The 24,090-nt window shown below is 35.7% G+C and overlaps 1 protein-coding gene across 20 annotated transcripts in view; it reads left to right on the top strand.

Annotated features, from left to right (window-relative positions):
* CDH18 (cadherin 18) overlaps positions 1-24,090 on the top strand; it is a 1,124,701-nt gene that overhangs the window by 603,387 nt on the left and 497,224 nt on the right. For 11 of the 20 annotated variants that reach the window (XM_078004394.1, XM_015139763.3, XM_015139762.3 and 8 more), the window contains exons 1-2: positions 13,967-14,078; positions 20,986-21,102. The exons of 1 other annotated variant lie outside the window; for it this stretch is intronic. The gene's annotated coding sequence lies outside the window, so the exon portion shown is untranslated. Of the gene's footprint in view, positions 1-13,966; positions 14,107-19,107; positions 19,226-20,928; positions 21,103-24,090 lie in introns of those variants that run through there. 8 more of the 20 variants (XM_028849356.2, XM_028849355.2, XM_015139759.3 and 5 more) reach the window with 5 other exon arrangements.

The following is a 24,090-nucleotide window of genomic DNA, read 5'->3' as shown; positions in this document are numbered from 1 at the left end:
AATGTCAATAATGACTAGTTAGTAACGATGAGCAGAACATATGGTTAGGGACGCTGTGTGTAAAACTGCCAACCCTGATATATGAATATTGGCAGCTTGAGGAATCTTTAGATAGACAGAGTAGGACAATGACAGTGCCACTTTGAAAATGACTTGAGGCCTATGTGTATGCTCAGTGTGACTGCAGTGTTCTGGGAATAACCTATCCCTACCTACATTTTAATTTTGCCACTCTGAGGGCCTGATGCTGAGCAGAACAATGAATTTAAAACCTGATTTTCAGTGTTCACCTGAGCCTGTGGTGTAATTCTCAATTGCCTATGGTGACCGAAAGGCCTGGGCTTATACAACACAAGAGACCTACAGAGAAATTATTTCAGCACACCACATGCAATTGACTTGCAGTAAAAAAAGGAAAAAGAATAATGACATAAGGCATCCTGAGATATGAAAATGAAATCCCATTTTATCTAACCAATCTTCCTAGAGTCCCAAATTAACCCTGGCAATATGGAATTTATTTTGGACACACTTTCTGGACAATGCTTCAGAGACACTGTTCTCTTTTTAGCTTGTTCTGTTCTTTATGGGGTTGATGGCCTCTATACATTTTTTTCTGAGTTAAAAATAATCAGACTTTATGTCATGGTCTAAGTTTTCTTTCAAGATAGTAATATAAATAGCATTTATTATATAACACCTACTCTTCCTCTTATGCCCTCAAACACATATTCACCTATACACTCAGTAGGGGAAAGTACTAGAATTCACATTTCAACTGCTTGCTTTCAATACAGTCTTTAATTTTCTCCATGAATACATATATATGCTTACCACTTGGCAGTCCTTTTATAAAGCAACATTGAATAAGCAAGGAAATGGTAAAGCATAGCTAATCACACATTCTCAAATGAAGATCAAGCTTCCCCTGCATTAAAATAAAGAGAAATTATGAGACTTCATTTGACAATTTTGCATGCTGTAGAATATGTAAATCTCTACTATACTAAGTTAATTTGATCTATTTTTAGTTACATCATTTTTTCACAGTCACCAAACCTTACCCTGGAGTTGCCACATTTTAATTTTGCCAACCTTCGCAAATGTGAGTAAACTTCTGTTTACTAATTAATAATATAAAGTTTTATTTTACTAAAATGGCTTTTTAAATTCATATCAACTAAATATTTTGTAATGTTTTCTGATCAGCTCTTCAGACTTTTCCTTTAAAGTGCCATTTTTCTTCTCCTTTGTTTTCTGTCCTCTATTTTTCTCCGTTCCATTCTCATCTTTCACCTGCTCTTTCTTTCTCTCATCATCTAGCTAGTTCTATCACTGATCCCCTAGAAACTTTCCTGTCATCCATGAGGGGCTGTACAGCATATATCATTATTGTTATTATCAACATAATCATCTGTGGCTGACTCATAAAATTATGTCTCCCACTCAAAGCTATTTTCCCAAGCCACAATATAATATTGCGAACTGACTCTTGGCTATCTCATCAAAATGTTTGGCTAACACCTCAGCATCAGCATATTTCAAACCAAAGCTATTATATTTCTAATCCGATCTTACAACTTTCTTCTCACTTTCTACTACTGACAGTGCCACTTTTTTTCTTCCAGGATCAAGCTATAAAACTCTTATTTTTAGCTCCACTGTGTGATATGTAATTCTTTCTCTAAATGTCTCCAATTTGTTTACTTTTCCCTTTTTTATTCTTATACTAAGTGAAAGGCATTAATTATATATTTTTGGTTGTAACTATAAATTACAGCTTTTTTATCCTGTAACACAACCAGCAGAGTGCTAATCAACCACTGTGTATTCAGTCAATATAGTTTAGTAATCTATTAAAAATCTTGGATTATGTGGACAGTGTCCCCGCTAGGCCAACCCCATCCCTATATTGGGCTCTTATTCTAATGCATCTGTTCCCACATTACAAATCCACATTCTAATGCATTTGTACCTTATGTAAGGTACAAAAACTAGGAACACTTTTCCTACTGCCTCCCACCCCCTCACCATATAGTTTGGTCTCACTGCAATGATGTGAAAGGTCAGCACTCCTGTTCTGTGACAGTCATCCTACATACCTAATTAACAAAAGAGATGATAGTCGAATTGGGGGACTATATGAATCTGAAAGAACTTGAGAGGGAACTGAATACATAATTTGAGAATTATCAGTAAAACAGAATAAGTGGAGCTTGATTCATTGGATTGGTAGAGTGGTGAGTCGGGCTGCTTCATAAGCTTGTGACCTCTGCAGATGTATAAAGCCCTATATTCAGAACTGGCCTCATGCTTGGTATTAACGCTCTGCGGTGGTCATCCTGAAATTCTCCATAATTTTTAACAATCCCTACATTTTCATTTTACACGGTTTTCTCATTCTCCCAATAATGTAGCTACTCCTTGTGGTGAGAAAAACATTGAGGGTAGTGTCCAGAATTATTATTATTATTATTATTATTATTATTATTATTATTATTATTATATAAGATGGAGTTTCAGTCTTTTTGCCCAAGCTGGAGCGCAATGACACAGTCTCAACTCACTGCAACCTCTGCCTCCCAGGTTCAAGCGATTATCTTGCCTCAGCCTTTCAAGTAGCTGGGATTATAGGCACCTGCCACCATGCCTGATTAATCTTGTATTTTTTGTTGAAACGGGATTTCATCATGTTGGCCAGGCTGGTCTCAAACTCCTGACCTCAGGTGATCCACCCGCCTCGGCCTTCCAAAGTGCTGGGATCATAGGCATGAGTCCCCGTGCCTAGCTGTGTCCACAGTTTTATGTAGGCAATTGTGAAGGAGTTATGTGTGTATGTGTGTGTGTTTACAAGGGGTGTGTGTGTGTAAATAATAGTTCCTTCAATGATGTGAGAAGCCCTAAGTGAGGGACAGGTCTGGTATCTTCGTAAATCTCTTGTATTTTCAGGGACTTTATCTTATATTTTACTTTTTCTCTTTTTCCTTAGCACCTTATTATCTTTTATAGTTAACTTTCTCTTTAGGTAAACTGTCTTCCGCTCAAACAATGGTAATAATAATTTAACATTTCTTTCTTGAACTCCATAATGCTTTGTTTCAGTGTTACAATTCTCTGCTTCCTTTATTGAAAAATCATTCCACCTTGTTCTATATTTTTTTCGTTTACTACCAGGCTGTCTTCTTTTGCCACCAATTTCTTGACTGCCAATTCCGGTGTTACAAATAGCCAAACATAACATGAGAGTTCACTTCTTATACTATCAAAATTAATGATTCATTTCTCTAAGCTTGGCAACCTTCTCTATTTCATTAATTTTGTGACCTTAAACTTGTGATTTTTTTGTCTTGCATCTATGACTGCTTATTTTCCACGTGAAAGGATTCTCCCCCTTAACTCACACTACAACACTAATACTGTTTAGGGTTCTGTCCTCCTTTCTGCCATCCTTGAAAAAAAATCCACAAAAAACAGATATTGAACAATTATATATAAATGTCTCCTCAAATTTTATTTTGAACTCTGAATTGTTCTCTTAGCATGAAACTAGTAACCAACTGGACAATCATTTGTTGATATCTAATGAGCCCATCAAAGTCAATGTGACCTCAAATCAATTTATTATCTCCTTCCCTCAAACTAGTCTTCCTCTGACAGTGCCCTCCCTGATGATACAAACCCTCTAACCAGATTCATAACAGCCTGGAATTGTTCCTTGATCATCACACCCACCCATTTCCAAAGTCAATAACCAAAGTCATCCTATTTTAATTTTTTATTATTTTAAAATATTTTAGCCCATCTTCATACTTGTTTCTCCAGCAAAACTTATGTAGCCAATAAACTCGTAATAACATTCTAGATTATTCTGGATAGCTTCCAAACCGGTCCCCAAGTATTGAATTTTACTCCCCTAAGCTTGGCCACTTTGCCAGCGGGGCAGAGACTTAGTTGTGAAATCAAATATTACCATTTCATTATCCTGGTTTAAATCACTCATTTAATGAAGTCCAAGGCCCTTAACAGGAATATAACTTCTGCATGATCACTTTGCTCTGATTTTCCATTTCATGTTTCCAGGCTGCTTGTACCTTTCTTTTTGGATACAAGGTTTTATGAACATCTTTTAACACACTGTCATGTTCTCTGTCCTCTTCCTGTCATTTTAGAGTAATACTCTTTATTGTCCAACTTATCTCTTCTAGGAAACTTTCTCTACATACTGAACATGAATTAAGAAACTTTCATGACACCTTATGCATGCCTTTATGATGGTATTGCATTATGATGAAATGTTGACATTTATGCATCCTCCACTGTATTATAAGCTTCTTGAGGTATGGGCTGTAGCTTACCATTGTTGCAGTCCATAAACCTTGCACTTAGGTTGACCTGCAATCAGATGAAGCAAATGCTGGGATAGAAAACTTTTAAGTATACTTTCTATTGGTTCTCAAAGACTTTAGAGTTTACCTCTGCATAAGGATATGATTATGGACACATTATGTTACTCTCTGCTGAGTACCTAGGCATAGATGAAAACAAAGTGATACTGGAAGCCTAGATACAGGAGTAATTAATGCTTGAGACTGTCCAGCAATGGCCCAGAAAAGAAGATTGAATTTTGAAAATGTTGTATTCCATTTTATTCGTCTTCTCAGAAATGCCTGAGTTCTATAGTAAGTCTGCTTTGGGGATCTTAAGAGAGAGTATAAAAGTCAATCAAAGTATATCATAAATGTGATACATGCTATAACAGTGTACAGCCATCCAGAATATTCTGGGAAACTATTTTTAAATTTCAATAGCTAGGCCACATTCTTTGGAGATTCTGATGCATACATCTCTGGAGAGATACTTGCTTTTTAAAACATTTTATTTTGTTTTAAAAGTTTTTCCATTCATCAATTTCTATTTTAGACCTCCTTATTATTTAAAACCTACCTCAAATTCTACCTCTCCCAACAATGCTTTATCAACTCATTGAAAGTAATTATTTTTTAATATAAAAGGGACATTATCCTTACATAACTTACGGAATCTATGGTATTGCACAGCATTTTAGTAACTTCTTTCTAGTTTCTTAGCTTCTTTATGTCCCTCTACAAAACCTAGATCCATTCTATGTTAACTGATATTCTGTTTGTATTTTCTGAATAAATCTAGTCATGTGTACATATATTCATATGTGTATATGTTTATGTTTACAGAGTCCCATATTTTGGTAATGGGTAAGAAAGAACAATAGAAATTTCAGAACTTTCTAGCATATCCCCTGACTGACCATTAAGACAATTTAAATCCATTATATTTCCCAGTTAGCAATAACATGATAGATAAATGGATGTGAACAGAAATTATGAAAGGAAGACAAGAAAATGATCAATAAACATTCTGGTAAACACATGAACAGAAATTGAAACAATGAGATATTAATTTTCAACTATTGAATAAGCACATAGAAGAAAATGGTATTGCTAGAAGGTAGTGAGGAACTATTTAACCTTTTACACTTCACTAATGGTGTTGGGAAGCAGTAAAGTAATCATGAGTTTCGAGAAATGTTCATATATTTTACCTAGTAGTTAGAATTTCAGTAATCTTTTCAAGTGCCATAGTCAGAGACCCAGGAAAGATTTATAAACTGCGATGTTCATTAAATCATTGTTTATATCAAAAACTTGGGAAGGACATTAATGTTCAGTAATAGAGAAAATCCAAAACATGTACACTTTAGAACATAATGCTGATAATTTATTGAAAATATTGTGTAAGAACTTCTAGTGACAGAATAATCTGATATATTAAATGTTAAGAGGCTCAATATACGCATCATTTTTCAAAGTCTCTCATAAGATGTTCCTAAGGAAAACAGTAATTTTGGGTTACTATATATTACTATACTTTAGGGGATGGGCACAAATGCACATTAGTCAATTGAATATAGTTCTGAAAAGATCAATGATTTGGTCAACCTTAAGTTCGGATTCATTTAATATTAATAAAATAACCCTTTTTTTGTAAACAAAAGTCATTAAAATGATTTTGAACATTTGCCTCTTTACTGGTACTATAAATATTGTGCCCTGAGTGCAATATAATATTTCTTTGGTGGTTAAGAATCTTAAAATGCTTCAGGATCTTCTAAATGTCAATTTTTGTTACATAGAGCCAAAAAGTTAAATGCAGATATGGGAGGTTGAACTGAGTGAGTACTATCCCCAGGATATTCAATGGAAGCTATAGTTTTCTTTTAATGAAAAGCTTCCAGGTAAGATTTTGTTTATTTGTGACTTGCCTCTTTCTGCTATAAAGGAAAAGGAAGCACAGAGAGCAAATATGATTTATGATAGTAGTACACATTTACTGAGCGCTTACAACTGGGATTTAGATAGCCATTATCCAAAGTCTTTGTTATGCCAAAGACTATACTAGACCTTTTGGCACATTTAAAGTTTTATTATTTTTTTTAAGCTTGCAACAGCTCTATCAGATAAGGGTAGTATCCTAGTCTAAAAGTGAGGTAGTACGTTCAGAGAGTAAAACAATCTGGTTCAACAACTCTATATTTAATATGAGTGGTCAATGTATGGCTTGACTCTATGTCTTCCAATGCCAATCTTGAGTTATGTATATTATACCTAGCTGCATTAAGACATTTTTTGTACCAGATACACATTTGTAGCTTGCATTCAATTAATAAACAGATATGTACATATATAATGATAAAAAAGCAAGTTTACATAAATTCTACTATATGCCTGATAGTTTTCTATGCATATTTAATTCTCCTAGGAAGCCTAGAAATAGGTGTGGTGGTTTATTATATGTTTCAATGTGAATGGGCTAAGTGGTGCTTAGATAGCTGGTAAAACAGTACTCAAAGTGTGTCCAAGGGTGTTTCTGGAAGAGCTTAGCCATTTACCATGGTAGACCACCCTCGTCAATGTGGGTGTGCTTCATCCAATCCGTTGAGTGCCTGAGTAGAATAAAAAGGAAGAGGAAAGGACAAATTTGTTTCTGCTTGAGCTGGAATATCTTTTCCTGTCCTTGAGCATTGGTGCTCAAGCCTTCGGGTTTGAACTGGAAATACACCAGCTTTCCTAGGCCTCCAGCTTGCAGGCGCAGATCATGGGACATCTTAGACTCCATAATTGCATTAGCTCTTTGTCTATATATCTTTTTCTACATCTCTCTCTCTCTCTCTCTCTCTCTCCTCTCTCTCTCTCTCTCTCTCTCTATATATATATATGTAGTCTCTTTCTCTCTATATATACACACATACAGACACACATGTACATCTCTGTGTATATATATACTGGAAGAGGTTAGCATTAGACGTGGTAGACTGAGAAAAGGAAAAAATGTTATTGCTAGAAAGTAGCAAGGAACAAATTAATCTTTTACTCATCACTAGTGGTGTTGGGAAGCAATAAAGTAATCATGAGTTTTGACAACAATTCATATATTTTACTTAGTAGTTTCAATTTCAGTAGCCTTTTCAAGTGTGATAGTCAGAGACCTAGGAAAAATTTATAAACGGAGATGTTCATTAAAACATTGTTTATATCAAAAACTTGGGATGACATTAATATTCAATGATAGAGAAAGTTATTTACCACATTACTTATCAGTCAGGGTTCTCCAGAGAAATAGAACGTAGGGAATAGAGAGGTGTGTGTGTGTGTGTGTATATATATATGCATGCATGTATGCATATATGTGCATATATGTGTGCATGTATATATGTGCACATGTGTATGTGTGCATGCATATATGTGCACATGTGTATATGTGCATGCATGTATGTGCATGTGTATTGCATATGCATGTATGTGCATAAGTGCATGTGTGCATGTGTGCATATATATGTGCATATGTGAGTATGCATGCATGTGCATATGTGCATGTGTGCATGCATGTATGTGTATACACATATGTATGCATGTATGTGTGTGCATGTATGTATACATATATGCGTATGTGTGTATATATGTGCACACATATACACACATATAGATATACACCCTACCAGATTGCATTCATTCAGTTGACAAAGCTGATACCACCTCTAACTCCTCCATTTCCTCACCATTTGAACTATACCCATTCCTTGCTTTTTCTGTAGCCTACCTCTACTTTATTCCTCTTTCAAGATTCAGAACAAAGAATACAGCTCAAAGAACACCTCCTCTCAGAAAGCATTTTCTCCAACAGGTTAAACGAGGCTCTAATATTTTAGGCTGAAAAATACCTTTAATAGTCTGCCGATATGCCATTTTAGCGACTTGTGTTATAGTTAGAGGAAGCGTGGCATAATAATTAAGGGCACAGTATCTGGAACTAAACAAACATGAAAAATTACATAAATATATGTGCTTAATATCTTCATCAGTAAAATGGCCATGACATTACCTATTGTATCTGTCAGGGTTCTCCAGGGACACAGAACTAAGAGGCTAGATAGAGAGGTATAGCTATATATCTAATATCTATATATCTATATCTATATGTGTGTATATCCATATGCATGTATATGTGTGTGTACACATAAAAGATATATAGAGGTATATCTATATATCTAATATTTATATTTCTATATCTATGTGTGTATATATCTATATGTGTGTATATGTGTGTGCTACAGAAAAAGCAAGGAATTAGTATCGTTCAAATGGTGAGGAAAACAGAGGAGTTAGAGATGGTATCAGCTTTGTCAACTGAATGAATGCAATCTGGTGAGGCTAACAAAAATATACATTAATTAAAACCAACAGAATTAGCTATAATCTTAAAATACAATATTACAAGTAAGTTCTCAATATTTTTGGAATTCGTCTTTAATAGTGTAGAGATAGTAATAGCACCACATTCATTGTGGTGCTTTGGTATTATTAAGGATGTCTAAATTTATATTTACACTTTTGATAACTGTCACATACTTGATTTGTACTGAAATTATTGTCAATAGAAATATCTAAATCATATTCACAGGTTTTGGTTCTAAGTCTGTCCCCACACTACCATATATTTAATACATTCATACTTTGGGATCCAGCTATGGAATTTCTACTTCATTATATTTGAGTTGTCACTCAAGTTTTTCAAGAATACTGGCTCTGCTAAGGGACAATTTCTTCATGAACGACTTTGGTGTTCATGGTATTGATAAAAGCCAGTTTCAGGCCAGGTTTGGAGTTGGAGCTCTACAGCTGTCTACTAGAAACCTTCCTTGAGTAAGGTTTGACATTTTCAAACATGCTTAGGTAGTTGCTTACTACAACAACACCCCAAAATTGTAGCAACACCCAAAAATTGTACTTAAAATTCTCCATGTAGGCTATAATGAAATCATGAGGGCTACGATGATGGTGATGATGTAGAGAAAACAATATAATATAATATACATTTTTTCTATTTCCAGTCTTGCATGTCTGGAATAGAAAGAAATGGCATTTTTCTAGAATGACTTATTTGTGAATGTAATGCAAACTCAGGCAGTCCCACTGTTTTCTCCTATAGTGGTCTGCTCATCTCCTTAATAAGTCATCTTATACCTTTTCCACTTTCCACATTTAGTTCAATAATTTCTAATTTATAGAATTCATATTCATTTAAGTTTTGAAAGTTAGGAAAATATTTGCTTAACTCTAGTCTTTCGGCACTAATTTATTCTCATCAAATCCCCAGTTTACCAACAATTGAATTTTGTTTTGTTTTGTTTTGTTTTTCTTAAAGTCTGGCATGTGCTTTATATTTTCTGTTTTAATACTTAAAGCTAGAATTCATAATCTATTATATTTTCACTTATTTTGGAACTCAGTGTCCTCATTTCATCATTTGCAGTACAACAATTATCTGTTTTACAGAAATAAAATATATATGTAATAGAAATTGAGGAGTTTTACCATTTGCTTTGTCAATTATTCATACTACTACATGGGAGCCAAAAAAGCTCATTGGTTCTTTGATATTATATATGCCTTGAAGAAAAATCTAAAAAGTGAACACATGGATCTAATTATTATTATTATGAATAAGGAATATGCTACTTTTTAGTATTAATTGCACATATGGTTATCTGTGAAACCTTCTTGATAGATGTCTTTCATTTTTCTGGGTTAATATTTTACTACTAGTCTGCAATTCTTTTTTTTTTTTTTTTTTTTTTTGAGATGGAGTCTCTCTGTTGCCCAGGCTGGAGTGCAGTGGCACAATCTCAGCTCACTGCAACCTCCACCTCCTGGGTTCACGCCATTCTCCTGCCTCAGCCTCCTGAGTAGCTGGGACTACAGGTGCCCGCCACCATGCCTGGCTAATTTTTTTTTTTTTAAATTTTTAGTAGAGACAGGGTTTCACTGTGTTAGCCAGGATGGTCTCTATATCTCCTGACCTCATGATCCGCCTGCCTCGGCCTCCCAAAGTGCTGGGATTATAGGCGTGACACCGCGCCCGGCCTTCTGTGCAATTGTTAAACTGAAATGAGATGACAGAATGAGTAAAGGTTAACTTCATTAGGTCATCTTTCATACTATAGAGATCACCTTTTTATCAACTTGTTTTCTCTTTTGTTCTTTTAACAAAAATGTACAAACTGTAGTTCTTGCTAACCAAACACATAAAATAAATAGTTGTAGAGAAATTTCCTGTTCCTTTATAATTTACTAGGTCTTTTTCTTTATATAAAAATCAGATCACATATTTTGATATTCTTGTAAACAAAAATGGTAACTACATAGAGGAGATAGATACATTAGTTAGTTATAAGATGATCATTTCACATGGTGTATGTATAGCAAAATATCAAGTTGTATACCTTAAATATATAATAATGTTTGTGCCAATGATATCTCAATAAAACTGTTAATGAGCCAATGCACCATATTTGTGCAGTTGACTGTTCTAAAAACTGAATTGTAACAAGAGGTATCTCTAAATTTCCTTTACATTGCTCCCTTATTCAGGTTTGGAAACATCACATAGCTTGCTAAATTTCCAGGGTAAAATTGAGCATGAGATGACATCTAAAGAGACAATTTTCTGAGTCCCTCTCTCAGAAAACGATCACAATTTAGCATGACAATTTTATCTTTCCAGGTTCTATGGTTTGACCAGCATCAATCGTGTGTTGGATGTTTCTCTGTCACCAGCTAAAATGATTCTAATAACTCTCCCAAGGTAATCAAAGTGGGAATTCAGTATCAGAAATGTCCATGCTTTCACTTTCAGAGATTAGTTCTGTAATAAATTCTGGTGACTGATGCATTGTCCACTTTTTTGAAGTAATCTTTGACATAAAGAGAAAACAAACACCTGCCCACCACCTGACTTTCCCTAACCAGCAAGTTCCACATTGGTTCACTTGTCATTGTCGTCTCCTCCTCCTCCTCCTCCTCCTCCTCCTCCTCCTCCTCCGTTTTAAGGTGAAAATACAAGAGATGCACTAAGTGGCTGACGGGTCTACTTTTCAGTGGCTAGGGAAAGTTGGCACAGTTTCAGAATGTCAAACTCCAGAAGTCATTTAAACCCAGGGTGTATGCATCATTGGGATTGTGGAGAATCTAGAGCCCTTATTCCAAGAGTGTGGTTTCATAGATACAAATCCTTCCTGGATGAATGAATTCTTTTTTCTAGAAATGGATTGTCCTGGTTGGCAGTGTTGACAATTCTTTCTGCATGTCGTTGCACTCAGGAGCAAGTGCCTGTTGACTTCCATTATGACTGTCCACTGGATGCACTTATTACAGTCTTATCTAGGGAAAACCACCAAGGAAGACCAGCAAAAGCAGGTTTTGTTTTCAAGTATGTCCCTAGGATGCTCATTGCTTGTGTCTCAGCCACTGCTTCAGTAGCAAGCTGACAAACAAACGTTTTATTTCATTCAACTAGAGGCCATCAAATAAACAGAATTAGGGTTTTCTAGAGAATGTTGTTACATGAACTTTAACAATTAAACTACAGGACTTCTTACAGACTTAAAGATTCTTTTTCTATCCCTTTTATTTTTCATAGCTATTTCTTTGGGCAGTCAGGGCTTCATCAACATAGAAAGATTAGAAATGTATTCTCTCATCTCTTTCAATAAACTGAAATAAATTAAGAATTTGTGTCTGGACACTACACAAGGAGAATCCCCCATTTAAAACAGTAGCTGCATAAGAAAGAATATATAATGCACAATATAATACTGGCATATTGATGCTGCTGTTTCCATTCCATTTTTTTCTAAAAGTTTAAATTTTGGAAATTTCCAAATTCTAATTGACTTCTAATGTCTTCCTTAAGAGCAACAGAACACTGAAATGTTCAATTCCTTCCCAATTAGAAATAGCCCAGTTCTTGTTCTACCTCATTGCTCCTGTTAGTTTGTTTAATCTTTTCGAAAGCTAAATAAAATTAAATCCTTCCACATTTCACATCACTCAAGCAAAATAGTCAAATATGACTTTAGCCGATTCAAACATTCACTCTCAGACCCTTTAAACTTCCAAGAAATACAACTTACCTTATCTTTTCAACCTGTTTGATCTTTCTCAGGGAAGAAGAAAAGAGGGGGTAATTAATTAGAAGTTGTATAACCTTACCAAAAGTTTATCATAAGTTTGAACAAGTACACAGATGTTTAAATATTCACAGAGACCTGCTAAAGTGAGGATTGCCTTCCAGGTTTTGGAGTAGTTTCCTGAGGCCCCGAGAAGGGTAAAAGCTTAAACAGGTTCAGGTGTAAAGATACGTCCCACTCGTGATTTGAATCCATGTATTCTGGCCTTTAGAGCTTGTGCACCCTATAACTCTACCTCTCTTAAGCTTAAGTCTTTGTTCCTTTAAACCTCTGAACCTGGGCATTTGTAGTTTTATCAACCAAGCAGAAAAAGTAATATCGTTCTCTTAGTGTTTGCAATGACGGGGGTCTTGTACAATTCTCAGTATATTTGCCAAGGGACCCTTAGAATAGCCATTCAATTTACATAAACTCCTACACTTGTTTACTTTAAATAAGGATGCTTGATGTTCTTAATGGGTGAATGTGGGTGACTTCGTGCAGGGAGAAAGTACTAAAGTTGTTTCAGCTGTCCAAATCAGTTTTGAATGCAGCCCATCAGACCTCAAATCCCTGTTATCAAAAGCTATGTACATTGCAAATCGATTTAATTTATTCTGGAGTAATAAGAGGTGAGAAGTTTGTGTGTGTGTTAGGTTTCCTGGCACAAGCAAAGGGAGTTGGAAAAGGATCGCAGCTCCTATTCGTCCTCACAAATATAAATGCTGACCTCCAAGGGGAAGCTCTGTCTGATATAAACCCTCCATACCTTGAGTACTTTGGGTGAAGGCGTTAAAGGACATCACTCAAGCGAAATCTCATGGCTACCACCGGACTATGGATCACTGATGAATGAGCCAGCAGTTGAATGTTTAGCAGGCTGTGACGACTTTGCACGGGAATATGAAAATTTATTACCAGCTTGCCACATCAGCGCCTGCCCTGCCTGATTTCCTGGTTCCCTCCCGGTGGCTACTCCCACTCCATCTGACAGGCAAACCCCTCTCGCTCCCCAGTTTCCCCTCCCCCGCAGAGAATTGATGGTCTAAACTGTCACGGAGTCCTGGCCGTCATTTTTCAAGATATCTGGTACTTAAGATGATGCCTTTGGATCAGGGATTTTACTTAGGAGTAGAAGTATGAGCTGAATTGTTTTCCACATGACCTTGCTGAGGGGGCTAAAGGGTGTCCGTTTTGCGTGCTGTGGAATTTGTGCGGCCCCAAAAGTGTGCACGATGGGGGGTTAGGGGAAGAAGGAGGCAGAAGGGAAAGGAGCCGCGGAGAGGAGAGCCAGGGAGAAGAGGAAGGAGGAGAGACCTGGAGAGCGCAGCATCAGGCAGACAGGCGCCGCCAGCCAATCAGAGGCGCGCTCGGGAGCTGCAGAGACCCAGCCTCGGAGCCCAGGGCTCGAGGTGCGCGGAGCCTGAGTCTGGGCTTTCCGAGGACCGCGAGCAGCTGTGCCCAGAGCTCTGGGAAAGTCCCCTCTTTGCTTCTTTAAATTAAGTTCCTTTCCACCAGTTAGGGCAAGTCAGCCAAGGTAAGGCTTCAATAAATGACACTTTACTGTGTAGTGACATGAATATTTTTGTGTACAGCGGGGCTGCTTTACCCAGTTCTGAGTCAAAACAATATTGGGTGAAATCTTCCTCTCCTACGGGTTTCACAGGATCGAGGGCTGAGGGGAAAGTTGTAGCTAATGCCGGCTGCCTTGTCGCTGGTATACATTTGGATTTTCTTATGCAGGAATGCTGCCATAGAGCCTATCGAATGCGAGTCTCAGAATCCAGCTGCGTGTCTGTTTATGTTTATCTGTGGCTGTGCTGTTGTCTTCCCTGAAGAAGTTGGAAGGATACTCTCTGCAAGGCACATTGCAATAGTGATGGCACGAGTCTAAGCTGTCATTTATGTGTATCTGTAAAAGTGAAGGGACGCATGGTCAGAATAGAAACAGGGGCACTGAAATTGAATTTTTGATAGTGTTTTTTTTTTTTTTTTTTTTTTTTTAAATTATTGCCTTTCCAGTATCCTCTAAAATTACGTGATTTCTGAGCACCGAAACTGCAGCAGGACAAGCCTCATTTATATTCTTTCATTCTTTTTTTTTTTTTTTTCTTCCCACGAATCCCAGCCTTAAATGCTTATTAAAGCTTAAGATGAAACTTTTGCTTCTTTTAAAGGGCACTTATAAATGATGCATGAAAAGAAATTAGGTAGGCTTCTGTGATCAGCAACACACTTTATTTATGTTTGTTAACTCCCATTCATTTCCCTTTCTTAACTTCTTGTTTGAGTATGGAAATAACTATTATTTTGTCTTGATTTTTATGTCTTCAAAACAAGGTAAAATTATGCCTTTTGCGTGTGTGTGTGTGTGTGTGTGTTGTGTACAGATGTGGCTCTAGGCAAATCTTTCATATGTAACAGGTGAAAAAATAGAATTTTATTAGCTAGGGCTATTAAAATGTTTTTATTTCAATGTCTCATTGCATTTAATGTTGTAGTCAAGAATAAATGTTCCTTGCTTTTTCCCTGTTGGAAGTCAAGAAAAATAAAATAAAAATCTTAGCTAAAAGTATTATGGTTTTCGGTTTGCTCAGGTGATGGCATCACTGCTTTGAGCCGAGAGACAGATCAGAGGAAGATTTTGTTATGCAGCCAAAAAAACTAACTACAGGCTCTAACTGTGTTTTCAAACCTTTATTTTTCACTCTGGGATCACCCACGGATTTTTCAAAGCAGGGGGCTTTGCTCCTGCAATAATTGTTCTTTTATTTTAGTGTATTTGTCTTACCAGAGTAAATGCTTAATTCTAAATCAAGAGTTTGAGGTCCAGCCTAGATCTTACATGTACCTTGTTGGGATGTGGGAGGAAGAAGGTAGGATGTGCTACTCGTAGATAATTAGTTCCATTGTGTAACACTCTGGTGCTATCACCAATTATGATTGCAGTTGTCCTCAAGCCTCCTGTTATTTATTTAATTCTGGATATCTTAATAATAAATTAACCTGGGATAGGTCAACCGATATACTTCCTCCATAAGACATTCACTTAGTGCACCTTGGTGGGTATTTTATGAACCATACTTCTGATGCTTTTTCTCGGAGAAAGCTAACTTAAGAAACCAAACAAACAAACAAAAAGGAACTGATACCAATGGTCAAGATTGATTGCCTATCTGAAAACAATGGGAGGTAGAAAATGAGCATTGGCTGTTATACATGCAACAGAAATGCCCAGCTGAAGATAACCCAATAGCAAAGGAGAATATAATAGTGGAAGGACAGTGAGTGGCAGGAAACTCTAGCTGTAACTGTATCCAGTGCAGACTGATTATAATTAGCTATAGCAGTCACAACCATGAACAATAGCAACCAGTGCTAGAATGAAGTCCATACATTGTGCAATTTGGAAATTATGATTCCTCTCCATGACTGATTTCAAATGGATATAGTGGACTTGTGAGAATACATGAGTCATTTATTCCAACTTTATACATTATTTAGATGAAAGCTGCTATAAATATGAAGTACTTTAGTCTCATTGGCTGATATAAATAGCATTATTAGGCTTTGCATTGATTTTTGCAGTCTAATGAATACAAACCACACGTGTGCAACTTTTGGGACCCCCCCAACAGTCCTTTATTTAACTTATTGGACAGGAGTATACCTTAAGTATCTGCAACCTGACTTAACTGTCTTTCGGACTCTAAACATGCATGGAACACTTCAACAGAGCTAGGATAAAATATATTGAACTTATTGACCAGGAAAAACTTACTTCTTTTGAATTCATATATCTGATACAGTGAAGTCTGGTGAAGAATGAGAGAGATTGAGACATTAAAGACAGAGCACATATATGGTGTTCTTTTTCTTTTCTTTTCTTTCTTACTTTCTTTTTTTTTTTTAAATAAGTAGAGAACTTTAAGCCCTAGTGTGCTTAATTGTATGCCTTCATTATACTTTTCCATTATACATATCTGTAGTACGACGTTCTAGATTAGGCCTTCTTAACCTTGGTGCTGTTGATATTGTGAGCTCTATCATTCTCCTGGGGGACTTTTCTGTGTATTGTAGGCTCCTTAGTGGCATACCTATTCTCTACCCACTAGATCACAGTAGTAGCACCTCCAACTTGTGTCAATAAAAAAATCTCTCTGTACATTGTTCAACACTGTTAACTATCCCCTGGGGAGAGTGCAAAATTGCATTGAGAACCACTGCTTAGAGCAATTTTGAGCAGTAGTTCTCAATGCAATTTTGAGAACCACTCAGTGGGAACCACTGCTTTAAGCCAAATCAAAGGATGTATCTAGAAAAAGGTTCATGCGTATGCTGTTTGAGTAGGCAACTGCGCAGTCCAGTTTGGGGGCTCTACAGATAAATCCCCTCCTTTCACTTTGATATTGAATGTGTTTCAACTGGTAGGTGTTTTCCTAGATCCCTAACACAGTACTGTGAAAGATCTTGCCAGTAAACTGAGGGACGAGGGTTATATTATCATATGCTAACATTTTTGGGACAAGAGGAAATTAAAACTGAGAGATAATATAAATGTTGAGGTTAAAGACAAATTTCACTTTAATTTTTTTCAGATGATCTTTTAATATAAATAATAAATAAAAGATACTGATTCTTCTCTATAATTGCTTCTATTATATTTTGGGAGTTTGTGTATGCGTGGGTTGTAGGGAGGGAGCATTCACTCTAGTTATTCTATGTGCTTGGAGTAGTTTCTAGTGTTTAAAGCCTCCAGAAGTAAAATGAAAACAGTTTGATTTAAAAGGTACAGTTGTAGACAGGTGCTCATGTGTAGCACAATGGAAAAGAACTGAGCTTAATGATTTGAAGACATGGCAGAGGGTGGATACTGACATGGATTGACGCGTTGTGCATGTCTGATCTGTAGTCCATTTTCTTTATCCCTAAAAGGTGATGATAATAGGTGTAAAAACCCAATATACAAAGTTTTATACTGGCTTACAATTTGTAAAGGTCTACACTAATGTTGGCAAATTATCATAGATTCAATGTCTTTGATGATTTGTCTGATTAAAATTGATTAAGCATGCTAAGTCTTTCAGTTATTCTAATGTGGTTAAAAATCATCTACAAGAAAGGTTAGTGTTCTCTGTTATATTATTTTCATGGATGAAAGTGAACATCTAAATTTCTAATATTTTGAGATCTTAAATTTGAAATATGTAATTTAAGATTATGAATACACCTCAACTTTTATTTCCATCCTTCCTCATATTATCCACATTTACAATTTGTTGTAAAAATGTAGACATATAAAATATAGAATGTGACTTGAGATTTATTCTTAAACAGTAACCGTTATTAATGCTTGGTGTATATTTTAAAAATAATTTTTCAATGAATAGATTAATATGGATATATATGTGTACAACTAAAATTACATATATTTTTAGAAAGATATAGTGATATAGAGAGGAATACAGTCACATAAACACGTGCACAAATATATATTTAAATAAAATAAATACAATTTCATAATATTATATGTAACTAATTTTGTAGGATGTTTGTCTTCCATGTGAATAGTAGAGAGGATACATGACTTTTTTATGAGTCCAATATGCCGTTAGGCATATGTCTGATGCTTAGTTCAATGTTAAAGACATCCATTTGTTAACAGGTCACTCATTAGGTTAAGGTACTTTGAATTGGTGGGTGTCCCTGCCATATTTATTATTATGCATTTTGATTATTGCATATGATTGCATAAATATATTATCTATTTAAATAATCCCTTATTACAATCTTTTTAAATGACAAAGAAAAGACCAGCACAAGTTAAATAAGTAAGAACCTCTATCACTACTGATAGTATTTTGACTTCTGAGTGTGGTACATGTTCCAGGAAGTTATTTCTGGGAAAATTAACAGATAGAGAGGAAATGTAGGAGCAGGTCTAAGACGAGCATTTGCCCTAGTGCACCCTGACATGCTCGGATGTTGCTTCTGTGGATACTAGAAAGTTCTGATACACAAATTTCTACATCGTTGAGCCACATAAATTTAGAAATTTCTTGGTAGGTCTGAGAACAAAATGAACAAAGTTTGATTCCTAAAAATATTGAGTGAAATATTTGCTTTAATCAACGTCCTTTAATGCCAGGACTATGTCTAATTCAAGCTTTTACTCTAAGCACATAGAATATGATAGATGAATTGTTGGTAAAATAAATTGAAGATACGCAGATGCCTCCACTGAAAAGGAATTCAACTATCATTTCTATTTCATTTTATGTTTAGATAATCATAAATATTCTCAAATAGGTATTTATTGCCATTATTTTGAGGCCTTTAGGATTAATACAGATGACTTATGTATGACTTATATGTAACTATGCACAATTAGATATTACCGATAATGTCATGTGATCCAATTATTTTCAGTCCACCTGATATTAAAAGTATTTTAAATAAAAATATCTAGGTTAGATCCACAGTTACCAATGTGATATAAATGAGGTTGGATGCCATTGTAATCCATCAAATTATATATATATTTTATTTTTTATTTTTTGAGACAGAATCTCAATCTGTCTCCCAGGCTGGAGTGCAGGGTCACGATCTTGGCTAACTGCAGGCTGCACCTCCCAGGTTCAAGCGATTCTCCTGCCTCAGCTTCCCGAGTAGCTGGGACTACAGGTGCGTGCCACCATGCCTGGCTAGTTTTTTGTATTATTAGTAGAGACGGGGTTTCTCTGTGTTAGCCAGGATGGTCTTGATCTCCTGACCTCGTGATCCGCATGCCTTGGCCTTCCAAAGTGCTGGGATTACAGGTGTGAGCCACAGCGCCTGGCCTCAAATTATAATAATTTAAAGAATTTCTGAAACCAATGTTGACACAGTTATGATCAAACTTTTACTTATACTTACTCCTGCGTGGTGGAAGTGAAAATCAATATATCGATTTTAAAAAGCAATTTGCAACTCACTGTGAGAGATAGGATAGGGTAGACTCCCTTATACACAACTTGTGAGAATAAATTAGGAAATAATTTAAAATATCACAAAAATGAAGAAACTCCTTAATAAGGTAAAATTAATTTAATAATTTGAATAAAGCAATGATAAATGTATGGCAATTAAATATAAATTATTAAGCTTAATACTAAATTGTATGTATGCTATAATTTTTTTTAAATTTCAGAGAAATTGTGAGAAATATGACTTTTTCAGATTTTTCTGTGTTGTTTATATTTATTTTTTAATGTCTCATTAGTAATTTTTACTAATGTGATGTAATTTGAATGAGCCATGATAGTGTACATGAAAATATATTTTCGTTATAGTTAATTTTGCTGTTATGGAGTACCCACTTTTTGAGTCATTTGTTCTATTTAGCTGAGCAATAGATGGGAAAGCATTGTATGATTGAGGTTATAAAATAAACCAGTTCCCAAAGACCAATCAGTAGAGTTCCTATTTTGGTAACTAAAATTCTACTTGCAGAAATTTTTTTAAGGCAAAAATAAAATCGAATTACATATTAAATTATATTTTACCTGTTCTATAGTAAATTAAAATTTTGTATTCATTCATTCATGAAGGTTGCAATCTATTTGAAAAGAAAGCTGGTAAACCAGGGCATAATTAATATTTTATAGTATTTGTAGAAAATTTTTAAAGGGAAAAAATGAAAAAGCGATGCAGAAAAAAGATTGTCAAGAGATAGATGGTGGTTTGATATTTTATCTATTTGGCCAGGAAGCCCTTTCTAAGAAGAATACTTTGAATAAAGCCCAGGAGGAAGTGTGTATATGAACCATGTTGATATCTCAAGAACAATATTCCAGGGAGTATGAAAAGCAAGTGCAAGAGTCCTAGGGAAGGGACACCCCTGGCTATTTGACACACAACAAGAACAGCAGAGCTCAGTGAAGTAATTGAAATGGAGTGTTATGATCTGAATGTGTCCCTCAAAATCCATGTCTTGGAAAGTTAACCTCCAATGCCACAGCATTGGGAAGTGGCATCTTTTCAAAGGTGCTTAGGTCATGAGGATGTGAATTACAGCCCTTATTAAGAGAGCTTTTGGGAGTGGGTTCACTTGCTCTTGCCACAACATGAAGACCCAGCAAGAAAGCCCCCACCAGATGCCAGTTCCTTCAGTCCTGGACTTCTTAGCCTCCATAACTGAACTGTGAGGAAATAAATGCCTGCTCTTTGTAAATTATTCCTTCTGTGGTGTTTTGTTATAGCAGCAGAAAATGGACTAACAAATAGAATATAGGAGGTGATAATGTTAAGAAATAATAGAAACCAGATCATGTGTAGATCCTGGATTTGTGTAAGAACTTTGGATTTTTCCTACAAGATTATGGGTGGTATTTGATCATTCTGAGCAGAGAGGTGACATTATCTGATCGATATTTCAACAAGAAACTCTTGCCACTGTGTTGCAGATAGACTGAAGAGGAGCAAGAACAGAAACAGGGCCAGTTACAGATCCATCCCAAGAATTCCGAGGAGAGATGATGCTGTCTGCAGCAGAGTGACAGCAGTGGAGATTGAGAGAAAAGGTTTGATTCTGCATTTATCATGAACATAAAGTTGGCAGGATGTGTTACTATTTAAGATATAAGTCTGATGGGATAAAGTGATGGGAAAGGGTACACTGTGATATTTGCATCCTAAACAATAAGAAGGCTGCAACTGATATTCCCTAAGAAACAAAATACTTGAGGAGAATCAAGTTGGACAGGAGAAGGAGAGAGGCAGTAGAAACAAAGACCTGAGTTTTGCACATTTACAGACTGAGACGTCCAAGTGGGGATAAAATGGAGTCAGTGGAATACGCAACTGTGGAGTTGCAGGGAGAGCTTTGTGGTGCAGGAATAAAATAAAAATCCGTATGCAATATTAGATTGCACTTAAAGTGAAGATACTGAATATGAGAGAAAATGTTAAGAACATAAGGGACCGGAAGTGGAGCAACAAACACCTGTAGGTTGAAAAGACGGGGGGACACTAGCAACTAAGGAGTAGCTGTAGTGGGAGGAGGATGCTCTGGTGAGTGACTGTCTTGAAGCTTGGGAAGATGGATTTCAAGGAAGACTCTGTCTTAAAATACATTTAAATTATGGAAATGGAAACTCACAAATACATATGAACACATATTCAACATATATTTAGTGTAATCTTTATTTTAGGTATAAAGAGTAGATTTCCTTAATTAAAAAATGTTCATCTTAAAAATTTTTACAGTTACTTACTTTTTCCGATGTATGTATTTATGGAAATCATTCTGTATTCAAGGTGATTCCATTTGTTTGTGTCATCTATGATTCCTTTCAGCAGTGTTTTGTAGTTTTCCTTGTAGAAGTCTTTCACCTCCTTGGTTAAGGATATTCCTCAGTTTTGTTTTGTTTTGTTTTGTTTTGGTTTTTGCTATTGTAAAAGGGGTTGAGTTCCTGATTTGATTCTCTGCTTGGTCGCTGTTGGTGTGTAGAAGAACTACTGATTTGTGCACATTAATATTGTATCTGGAACTTTGCTGAATTGTTTTATCAATTCTAGGAGGTTTCTGGAGTAGTCTTTAGGGTTTTCTAGGTAAACAATCATATCATCAGCAAACAGTGATAGTTTGACTTCTTCTTTACCAATTTCAATGTACTTTATTTCTTTCTCTTGTCTGATTGCTCTAGCTAGGACTTACAGTATTATGTTGAAGCAGAGTGGTGGGAGTGGGCATCCTTGTCTTGTTCCAGTTCTCAGAGGGAATGCTTTCAACTTTTCCCCATTCGTATTATGTCAGCTGTGGGTTTGTCATAGATGGCTTTTATTACATCAGTGTGAGTCTGCTATTAGAAACAAATGGAACATTCTTGATGCCGTAAAAACAAATTTTGCCCGAAATTACTGGTGTAATCATCTATGTATTTTATTAGTCAATATATTTTATCTTCTATTATATTTATTAAGTTTACCTAAATTGGATGTTATAATTATTGCTTTTTCAGATCTGACTACTTTGCAGCATAAAACATATCTCTTTTAGTACTAATTCTTTTAAAATGTTCTTTGCTGACAACCCCAATTTACCCCACAAATGATTATAGTAAAAGAAGAATAGACAAGATATGAAGTTTCCCCAGCCAATATATCAATTGAAAGACCGTATGTTTTTACTTTGCCATTTCCTAGTGATTTATGCCCAGACTTTTAAGTGCAAGGTAAATCATTAGGAACCAAGATATAAATCTATAGTTTCAGCAGAAGGTCTGAGGTGATTATTAAGTTGTGAAACTGATATTTTAGCAAATATACAAAATTATTGTATCGCAAGATTATTTCAGTATTGTTCATATGAATTAAAGTACTCCTTCATACAACTATCCCAAGACACATACATATACACATTCTGTCTCTCTCTCTCTCTCTCTCTCTCTCTCCCCCCCCCCATCTCTCTCCATCCCCACCAATAATCACTTTACGGCTTTATAATCACACTGTTTATTAAACTTAAGAGACAATAATCAGCTTGATTGGCTAGTTCTTTATCAACCAGGCTTCACTCAGAATATTTATATTCTAAGATAAATTAAGTGATGTAGCTTCTGAAACTCACTCTATGAGCGAAGTTACAGCAATACTTCAAACATATTAATGTATAAGTGCTGCATGTGACTACCTTGAATGCTAGCATGGTAGGCGGAATAATGGTGCCCAAGATGTTCACATACTAATTGCTGTAACTTGTGATTATATTACATGGCAGTGGAGGGTTATGGTTGCAGATAGAATTAAGGTCGTTTATCAGAGAACCTAAATTAGGGAAATGATCCTGGATAAACTTGGTGGGTCCAATGTAATCCCAAGGGTCTTTAAAAGTGAAAGAGGGAGAAAGAGAGTTGGACACAGCGATCCCATCTGGGAAGGACTCAATCTGGTTTTGCTGGTTTGGAGTATGAAGGAAGAGGGCCAAGTGCTTTGGTCAGCATCCAGAAACTGGAAAAGACAAAGGAAATGGATTTTCCCCTAGTGCCTCTAGAACGGAATACAGCCACGCTAACACTTTGATTTTAGCTCAGTTGAGACTTATGTCAGACTTCTTACCAACAGAGCTGCAAGATAATAACTTGTTGTTTTTTTAAACCACTAAATTTGTGGTGCTTTTTGGCAGCAGCAATGGAAAACTAATAAAACTAGCATATTGAGGTTTATGAAGTTCCTGCATATATATAAACAGCATATCATGTGAATTTTCCAAGGAGAGACATATAGAATGTTATTTAATCTGTAATAATTATACTGTCAATCTGGAATTGTTATATTACTCAAAAGTAAATTGATGAAACAGTCATATGAAACCTAAAGGTTAGCTTCCTGAAGGATGTTAAGTTTTCTCAAAAAGAAGGTAAATTTTATTCCTAATGAAAGAAAATAATTCATCCTACCTAATGAATACATTCTTGTCTACAGTAATGATATATTATTACTGTTTATGTGAGTTTATTGAACTTCCAATTCCTGTGTCCAAATGTAATTAAAATAGTATTGAATTATTT

This window comes from Macaca mulatta, chromosome 6, assembly GCF_049350105.2.
Source record: "Macaca mulatta isolate MMU2019108-1 chromosome 6, T2T-MMU8v2.0, whole genome shotgun sequence".
In the NCBI taxonomy this organism is placed as follows: Eukaryota; Metazoa; Chordata; class Mammalia; order Primates; family Cercopithecidae; genus Macaca; species Macaca mulatta.
This window is presented reverse-complemented; position numbering and strand designations above follow the sequence as displayed.